Raw genomic sequence first — 10447 nt, forward strand, 5'->3', positions numbered from 1 at the left:
AAATTGAGAAAGTGGGAGATACTATGAGGAAGAGAAGAGTAAGCTTTTACGCCCATTTGAAAAGAATGAATGATGAAAGGCTGACAAAGAAAATATTCATGTTTTTTGACAAAAACCCCAGAACCCAAATTACCTGGTTCAAAGAAGTCAAAGCAGACTTAGAGGAGATGGGTATAGGAGAAGATAATATAACCAACAGAGACTTAATGAGAGACAAAATTCAAGATTTTGAAGGATTTGAAATGAAGAAGAGAAGAACTGGAGGAACAGTGTGGACAGAAGACCGAAGGGAGCAGCACACAGAGAGGATGAAGACATATTGGCAGAAGAGAAAAGAGGAGGAGCGCAATAGGAGAAATGTACATTGAAAAATAGTTGTTTAACGCCGTCCCTAGACGGCCAAAATCGAAAAAAAAAAATTTAAAAATATCAACTCAAAAATACAATGTCTCTGTACTAGTGTAAAAGGCATTGCAGTTGCGTAAATGAATATATGATCCTTTCCAAACATAGGAAAAAGCACTCTGTCTTCAGGCCACGAGTGGCCTACCGGGACCATCCGACCGCCGTGTCATCCTCTAAGGAGGATGTGGATAGGAGGGGCGTGGGGTCAGCACACCGTTCTCCCGGTCGTTATGACGGTATTCTTGACCGAAGCCGCTACTATTCGGTCGAGTAGCTCCTCAATTGGCATCACGAGGCTGAGTGCACCCCGAAAAATGGCAACAGCGCATGGCGGCCCGGACGGTCACCCATCCAAGCGCCGGCCAGGCCCGACAGAGCTTAACTTCGGTGATCTCACGGGAACCAGTGTATCCGCTGCGGCAAGGCCGTTGCTCCAAACATAGGACATCATCGTCAAATGTTACGATATATCATAGCATCTGTGATACTCATATGTTTGTAAGCTCTTTGTATGTATCAAAACATGTGGTGCGTGGTAGAAATCTTCTCAGTGACAAATCTAAAGTGTTTAGGGAGAACAATTTACGTGTGCAACAATAAGAATGCAGTGGGAATGCGTTTACATCTGTTGAACGAATGTTATGGAAACAAACACTCCAAACCGACGTTTCACGTACGTCACATGCAACGAAAATCTGTAACGCAACCATCTGTGTGTGGCGTGTTTATAATTATGTATTATTTATATTTTAGGAAACGCACAACATGTCATAAGGAAAGCGTGTAAACCGTCTGAGGATGAATCACAACGATTCGAAACCGGTAACGGTGCCCTTTGAATAAAGGAACTGAAAGTAAATTTGTGGCTGGTTGCTGTCCTAACACCATCAACCCCTAATACCGTTTGCATAAATTTTGAATAATACACACATCAAAATAAAGTTTTGCGTCACCTCGATTCCGAGAGTTCCGCAACCTGTACAGAGAACTGAAACAGAGATCAACATAAACATCATTTCCGCCCTTTTTAGTGCTCATGAAAACCACACATTGCATGTTGTAGCACCGTACAGCGAGACCTTCAGAGGTGGTGGTCGAGACTGCTGTACACACTGGTACCTGTGCCACGTCCTCTTGCATTGATGCATGCCTGTATTCGTCGTGGAGTACTATCTACAAGTTCATCAAGGCACTGTTGGTCCAGATTGTCCCACTACTCAACGGCGATTCGGCGTAGATCCTTCAGAGTGGTTGGTGGGTCACGTCGTCCATAAATAGCCCTTTTCAATATGTCCCAGGCGTGTTCGATAGGGTTCATATCAGGAGAACATGCTGGCGACTCTAGTCGAGCGATGTAGTTATCCTGAAGGAGGTCATTCACAAGATGTGCACGATGGGGGTACGAACTGTCGTCCATGTGAAGACGAATGCCTCGCCAATACGCTGCGATATGGTTGCGCTATCGGTCGGAGGACGGCATTCACGTATCGTACAGCCCTTACGGCGCCTTCCATGACCACCAGCGGCGTACGTCGGCCCCACATAATGTCACCCCCTTGCTGCACTCGCTGGACATTGTGTCTGAGGCGTTCAGCCTGGCCGGGTTGCCTCCAAACACGTCTCCGACGATTGTCTGGTTGAAGGCATATGCGACACTCATTGATGAAGAGAATGTGATGCCAATCCTGAGCGGTCCATTCGGCATTTTGTTGGGCCCATCTGTACCGCGCTGCACGGTGTCGTGGTTGCAAAGATGGACCTCGCCAACGACGTCGGGAGTGAAGTTGCGCACCATGGAGCCTGTTGCGCACAGTTTGAGTCGCAACACGAGGTCCTGTGGCTGCACAAAGAGCATTATTCAACATGGAGGCTTTGGTGTCAGGGTTCCTCCGAGCCTCCAGTGCAGTAGTAGCCCTTTGGTGCACGGTTGTTTACATCTTTGGACATGTTTAGTGACATCACTGAACAGACAAAGGGACTGTGTCTGTGATACAATATCCGCAGTCAACGTCTATCTTCAGGAGTTCTGGGAACCGGGTTGATGCAAAACTTTTTTTGTTGTGTATAATTTCTGTTAATAACAACTTTTATTCTCAATAAGTGGTTTGATTCCTATGGTAATAATAATAAATTTGATTATTGTAAGTATTCAAATCACAAAATTTATTAATTAAAAACACGGTGAGAAATGTTACTAACCTGAGACATTACATCACCAATCAAATTATCTTCTTAAACTACCCTACCATTGGCACAATGGGAACTCTATTCCTTATCGTACCCCCTTCCGTAACTTATGTTGGTTCATACGGGTCACGCAAGTCGTTGTTCTACTGAAGCTCCTCCTAGACGGACACAGAATCAGCGACCTCAGGCAAAGAGCTAGTGGAACACGAACTCATTTAAAATTACATTGCCCTAATTTGGCAGCTGTTTGCGCTAATATCACCGTAATTCGGTGTGACGACCACGACGGTCGTCCCAGGCAACGGCGTGATGTCGTCTTTCCCCTGCTAAATCTGGACTTTACACAAAAACGTGGACGTGATTTCCGCCCGAAAAACTCCTGACCGTAAGTTGCTCAAGTGCAGAGTCACGAGTCGATACACAGTCTACTTGCACAAATGCCAGGAGTAGTTGGCAGACTCAAGTGCGCTGCAGCAAAGGAACACTTAATGTTGGCCGGCCGGGGTGGCCGAACGGTCCTAGGCGCTACAGTCTGGAACAGCGCGACCACTACGGTCACAGGTTCGAATCTTGCCTCGGGCATGGATGTGTATGATGTCCTTAGGTTAGTTAGGGGACTGATGACCTCAGCAGTTAAGTCCCATAGTGCTCATAGCCATTTGAACTTAATGTTGCATTCGTATGCCACAGGTGGGCACAAATCTGTTTTCTCTACTCAGAGCAACAGATGGTTCTGCTTTTGTGGAGACGTATGCACTGACTCTGAACAAGTGGAGAGGGATCACTGGTCGCAATTTCAGCAATATCTCCAAACGTAACTATGTCTAGGCGTCCACTCGCAGACGAGACACTCCGTGTCTGCTCAGTACCACACCAGACACCCCAGTCTCCCTACCTCTCCCTGCCGCCAAACTTCCCACTTCTTCTCCCATGTATCCCTACACGTTTTCGCCCAACCAGGACTCTGAATTTTCGCTCGGTGCTGCCACCTTTCATGGGCGCGCCGTATTTTTGTAACTTGTTGCACTGCCGAAACGGCGAGAAACAGTCTCTCTCTTTCTCAGATGTACGCTCTATCCCTCCCTCCCTCCCTCCCTCCCTCCCACCCTCCTTCCGCCTGTGTGGTCTCGGGCTAGCCCGGTGCCCCCTGCGGTCTCTCGCGCCGCTCTCCACTGTGCCGCCGAAGCAGCCGCCGTGTGGAGCTTCGGTCACCTCGCTTGTTCCACAGCCCAAAACAGCTCTTCCTGTGTCCGTGAAACCACCTTCCCAATGATGATATGCACAGTTCTCAAAATCTTACGTACCAGTATGAACATTGGTTTTGTTATTAGTGTTATTCTGCCTAATGGCTATACCTGTCCGCGTGGTATTTGTCATTTACTTTCTGAATCAGTCCCATGTAAGGTGCTGAAATCTGTCACCTTACAAGGTTTTTCGTTATTTATCTCAGTCGCTTCAGGGAAGTGTCGGAATGATTCCTTCTAAAGGGCACCACCGCTTTCCTTCTCCATCCCTCCCTAATCCGAGCTTGTACTCCGTCTCTAACGACATCACTGTCGAAGGGACCTCAAACAGTCTCATCCTCCAAATACCCTGGCAGGATATTTGGAACCAAATATCCTGGCAGGCTGAGATAAATGAAAGAAGTCTACTATTAGTAACGAATATGTGGGGAGGAACTAAGTAAGCTGTTACAGAAGTCTACTATTAATGACGAATATGGGAGGAGGAAGTAAGTAAGCTGTTGCCGTTTCTGCTAATGATTCAATGCGAGGTAGTGAGATGTCTGAGCATCAACGATGAATACAAAATAGAGGATTACGTCACACGGTCTGTAGGCCGAACGAAAAGTATTTGGTAAAAGAAGATTTACAACACTGAATCGTCTTAACAATGTTCTTCGCATATAAATGTACCTAATGCCCTTGGTTAATCTACATTTAAGTGACATGGGATTAACTAACTAACCTGAAATGATATGCAGACCAAGTCGATTGCTCTAAATTTATTTCATAAAGATTTATACACACGCGAAAAGCTAAGCACAGTGAACGTCTTTCTTCAAAAATAACAGGAAATACTTGAAGTATTAAACTGTCTCACTGACAAATAATGCACGAATGGTGGGCCCGCCAGCTACTGGGAAACACAGTGGAAAAGATTCATCACTTTCAGAGGTCGCAGTTGAGTCGCCCGTAAGTGAGAGAACTGTGTTACCCGTGGCATTACGGAGGGTTAGACTCGCACAAGGAATAGTATGTACACCAAGCAAGTGAACAAGCAAGTCGTGGTAACAGGAGATTCACAGTAACAAACGTTGAGTCCTGAATCTCGAAAGAATTTTAAGGACAAATTGAGAAACATAAATGCGGCTGTGAAACGATTCCAGTTTGATCGCAAGGTTCCTAAACAATGCAGCGAGAATAATCTCCATTCTGGCTGCCACCGCAGATGTCGAACGAACATCCACTGCACTTCGTCGATCTCAAAATCTACATCTACATCTATACTTGATTACTCTGCTATTCACTAAAATCCTAACAATGCAGTGACAATAATCTCCATTCTGGCTGCCACCGCAGATGTCGAACGAACATCCACTGCTCTCCGTCGATCTCAAAATCTACAACTACATCTATACTTGATTACTCTGCTATTCACTTAAATCCTAACAATGCAGTGACAATAATCTCCATTCTGGCTGCCACCGCAGATGTCGAACGAACATCCACTGCACTTCGTCGATCTCAAAATCTACATCTACAGCTATACTTGATTACTCTGCTATTCACTAAAATCCTAACAATGCAGTGACAATAATCTCCATTCTGGCTGCCACCGCAGATGTCGAACGAACATCCACTGCACTTCGTCGATCTCAAAACCTACATCTACATCTACATGATTACTCTGCTATTCACAATAAAGTGACTGGCAGAGGGTTCAATGAAGCACCTTCAAGCTGTCTCTCTACCGTTCCACTCTCGAACGGCGCGCAGGAAAATCGAGCACTTAAATTTTTCTTTGCGAACCTTTATTCCTCTTATTTTATCGTGATGATCATTTCTCCCTAGAAGCGGCTGTCCTCCAACGATCTCCATGACACAATATTCTCTCTACCAATCACTATCTTAGCTGCTCTCCGAAACAGACTCTTCTCTGAACTTTTTCGTTTCTCTAACTCTGGAATCTCGACAACAATAATTCCGCCTAAAGTCCGCGTCAGCCAACCAGGGCTCATGCTTATTTGTTTCACGTGTTGGAAGAAAGAAAACTTCCCACTCAACTCCCCTCCACCTGCCTTATGAGAGTCAGAAAGATCCGCGCCACACATCAGAGGCTAACAAGAGCCCTAGCCTTGACGTTTGTCTATGAGACGCGAGCAAATATTCGTTTCTCTCGCTACCGTTGTGAATATCTTCAGAAAGCGTCTTAACTCTGTTCACGGTTTGGTAAACACCTTTGGCGTTGGTACGTCTGCCGGGGGCGTAACTTTCCATTCAATCAGCAGGCTGTCAACTTCGACTGTCGCCAGCATGTCACTTTCGACGTGAACGACCGTTAGTTTCTGAGCTCACTTCTCTGTGCTGGAACCATCGTGTTTGCAGGAGGAGTGTCTCGGGCGTGCCGCGGTCATAACTTCCTACATAATCTATAGGGTTTCAACTTCCGACTGGTGCCAGCATACAGCTTAGGGGGGTCAACCACCTTCAGCTTCTGAGCTGACATCTCTAAGCTAGCGGCTACACGTCTGCAAGAGGCGTGTCTCCAGTGTTGGTGAGGTGACCTCCGGGCTGCATGCGACCGAGGAAGGACCACGACCAACACCTACCGGGCTTGTAAGCGGGTCTGCTGTATACATTATTTCATCTCTCTTATGTAGATATGACACAAAGCTTTGGATCAAGGCAACCAGGTATTTCTTGATTACCGACAAGCTTTTGACTCAGTACCGCACCTACGGTTATTGTCAAAAGTACCATCGTGTGGGGGTATCAAGTGAAATTCGTCACTGGATTGAGGACTCTTTGGTAGGGAGGACACAGCGAGTTATCTTGGCTGGACAGTCATCGTCATAGATCTTCGGGTATGCCCCAGGGAAGTGTGGTTCAAAATGGTTCAAATGGTTCTGAGCACTATGGGACTTAACATCTGTGGTCATCAGTCCCCTAGAACTTAGAAATACTTAAACCTAACTAACCTAAGGACATCACACACATCCTTGCCCGAGGCAGGAATCGAACCTGCGGCCGTAGCGGTCACGCGGTTCCAGACTGAAGCGCCTAGAACCGCACGGCCAAGGGAAGTGTGTTCTGACCCTTGCCGTTCATATTGTATGTTATTGACCTTGCAGACAATATCAATAGTAAAATCAGGCTTTTTGCAGATGATGAGATTATCTGTAATCAAGTACTATCTGAAAGAACTTGCATGAGTATTCAGCCAGATCTTGATAAGATTTCAACCTGGTGCAGAGACTGGCAACTTGCTGTAAATGTTCAGAAATGTAAAATTTTGCACTTCACAAAACGAAAAATAGTAGTATCTTATGGCTATAATATCAGTGTCACTGTTGGAATCGCCCAACTTGTACAAATACCTTGGTATAACACTTTGTAGGGATATGAAAAAGAATCATCACATAGCTTCAGTTGTGGGTAAAGCAGGTGGTAGATATACGTTTATTGGTAGAATGCTGGGGAAGTGCAATCAGTCTACAAAGAAGATTGCTTACAAATCACTCTCGCGACTCATCCTAGAGTACTGTTCAGATGGGTCTAACAGGGGATATTGAACGTATACAGAGAATGGCAGCTCGAGTGGTCACGGGTTTGTTTAATCCGTGTGAGAGTGCCACAGAGATACTGAAGGAGCTGAACTGGTAGACTGTTGAAGACAGGCGTAAGCTATCCCGAGAAGGAAAGTCTAACAAAGTTTCAAGAACTGGCTTTAAATGATGGCTCTAGGAATATACTATAATCCCCTACATATCGTTCACGTAAGGATCGCGAGTATAAAGCACTCCGTCTTCAGACCACAAGTGGCCCATCGAGACCATCCGACCGCCGTGTCATCCTCCGATGAGAATGCGGATAGGAGGGGCGTGTGGTCAACACACCGCTCTCCCGGTCGTTATGATGTTTTTCTGTGACCGAAGTCGCTACTATTCGGTCGAGTAGCTCTTCAATTGGCATCACGAGGCTGAGTGCACCCCGAAAAATGGCAACAGCGCATGGCGACCCGGATGGTCACCCATCCAAGTGCCGGCCACGCCCGACAGCGCTTAACTTCGGTGATCTCACGGGAACCGGTGTATCCACTGCGGCAAGGCCGTTGCCCCCATCGTGAGTATAAGATCAGAGTAATTGCTGCAAGCACAGGGGCAGTCAGACAACCATTCTTCCCGCTCTCCAAACGTGAATGGAACGGGAAGGAACCCTAATAACTGGTACAATGGGACGTACCGTCTGCCATGCACCTCACGGTGGTTTGTAGAGTATAGATGCAGATGTAGAACAAACCTTACTGCAAGAGAGCGCGAATCGCGTTTGAAACTCGGCCGCCTGAACATTACCTCATACGAGCGAAAAGACATTACTTGCTTCTTCCTTGAGCTGGTAAGAGTGGTATCAAACTGTCTATCGAGATTCTGTTAAAAGAAGCTAATTATGAAGGTGATTGCAATTGTTTCTGCTCAGTTTAGACTCACGCTATTGTGGTGGCGCTGCACTCCAAACGGGTGCGGTCATGGGATTGCTGGCCCACAGTGTCCTTGGAGGAGGGTGGAAACATCCGGGAGTGTCGGCATAGTCTAAGTTTGTCAAGAACATCGTCCTATTGCCTATCGCGTTGACGGCAAAATGATGTGTGGGAATCAACGCCCCAAGGAAAAGAGTGGTTTCATCGGAGCCCCTGAGTTCTTCCCGTGTCCTTCCTCAGCGACTGTGTGTCTCAGTGTTTTCTTCGGCCACGTTTGAAAACCACGTGACTTCAGCGCTGGGCATCCCGGTTCTGACCTCCATCACAGAGGTGGCAAACGAAGTAGTGAAACGTCGGTAATGAGCTTTCGCTTGGTGCTTAAATCTTTACGGCCAGCGCCACTCAGGAGTGGGAGGGGTCACGCACAGCATGAGAGATGCGACTCTGCAGAGCTCTTAACCCGACTGCGAGTTGGTGGGCGGTCTCCACTTTGTGTCCTTTCAAGAAGCTCATTACAGGCGCCGGCAAATTTAGTGGGGGTGACAATATTCTAAGGACAGGCACCTCAAGTCACCCACTGCTTAGTGGTAGGTGCCATGACGTTCCGTACCAAAGACACGCCTCCTTGTGTTTGCGAAGTGTGCTGTTGATCGAACATGACAATTGTTTAGCCAAAGGAACGCAGCGACAGGGAGGCGCCAAGATGGTCATTTACTCGCAAATTTCTCCTTTTCTTTCTGGAGACAATTACTCGTTATCCCTTGAATCGTTTTTCTTTGACAAAGTCACCTCTCAAGCCATGGAGAAGGTGTTCGCGTGGCCCCATGATAGCGACTAACCACGCAGTAGGACGCAGTTCTCTTGTTTTTTTCGAAGTGACTGCGCAGTGAAATTTCAAAGTTCCTGTGTCGATATTTGTGGCGACAGACTTGCACCATTTCGGCCATCATCTAGCAGACTCTCTATGTTCTTGCGTCTGAACGGCGAGTTGCCAATTTTGTATTTCTTTTGTCTCCCAGTCGATGAGATATCCACAGTCCCTGCTCCATACCATCGTCTCCACACATCGTCACTGGACTACGATCCGAAGATGATCCACGCTGAGTCGAAAGTGGTCACTACTTATAAACAAATTTTTATGCGGTCAAGACTGTTGCACATAATACTTTACTTCTACTAGAACAGATTATTCCACTGAATAACAACGAAGTGATCAAAGCAGTTGTTTCGCTCAAAAACAAGAGAGGAGCAGGAGACAATCAGTTGCCTGAAGAACTGTGGAAAAATTTAAATGAACAAACCCCTCCAATCTACATAAGCACTTCAGAGACATCTGGACTATTGAGAGAATATGTTAAGACTGAGACCCCCTCATTACACAAAGAAGGTGAGAGATCGGACCGAAAGAATTATCGGGGAGGTATATCCACTTGACGTTACGTGTAAGGTTTTATCTGAGATTATTTACACAAGAATTCAGCAACAAACAGTGTGGGAACGTGGAGAATATCATGGAGATTTTCGAACAGGAAGAAATCGTCCCGATCAAATGAACATCATGAAACATCAAAGAGTTTACCCCAGAGTTTCGTCATGACTTCGTTTACTACTTTAAAAGAAGAATATGACATTGTACAACTCGAGTTATTACTGAAAATCCTTAAGGAATTTGGTCTACACCGGAGTGAGCCTTAAGAACATTAGGACAAAAGTTAAACTTAGAGCTGAATTGTGACAGAACATTCGAGATCGGCACTGACCTTCCACACAGGATGGACTCTCACCATTACAGCTTAACTGTGCAGTGGAGAAAGTCATGCAACAGTGGAATAAGAAATGTCACTCAAACATCAAGATTGACCAAAACATTTAAGTTAGCTGCCTAGCATTCACAGACGATTTTGCACAACTTGAAAATAATGTGAAAGAGACTAAACGTCAAATTGAAGTACTCGAAAAAACAGCAGTACAAATTGGATTGCAAATTGCACCGAAACAATGGAAGTGATACCAACCTTCAAGGGTCCGCAACTCGTGGTCGTGCGGTAGCGTTCCCGCTTCCCACGCCCGGGTTCCCGGGTTCGATTCCCGGCGGGGTGACGGATTTTCTCTGCCTCGTGATGACTGGGTGTTGTGTGATGTCCTTAGGTTAGTT

General features: G+C 46.2%; 1 pseudogene; it reads right to left on the reverse strand.

The window, feature by feature from the left end:
• Positions 1–7813: 7813 nt before the first annotated feature.
• Positions 7814–7931, reverse strand: LOC124709489 (annotated as a pseudogene).
• Positions 7932–10447: the final 2516 nt, after the last annotated feature.

The sequence above is a fragment of the Schistocerca piceifrons genome, chromosome 7 (genome assembly GCF_021461385.2).
Source record: "Schistocerca piceifrons isolate TAMUIC-IGC-003096 chromosome 7, iqSchPice1.1, whole genome shotgun sequence".
Taxonomy (NCBI): domain Eukaryota; kingdom Metazoa; phylum Arthropoda; class Insecta; order Orthoptera; family Acrididae; genus Schistocerca; species Schistocerca piceifrons.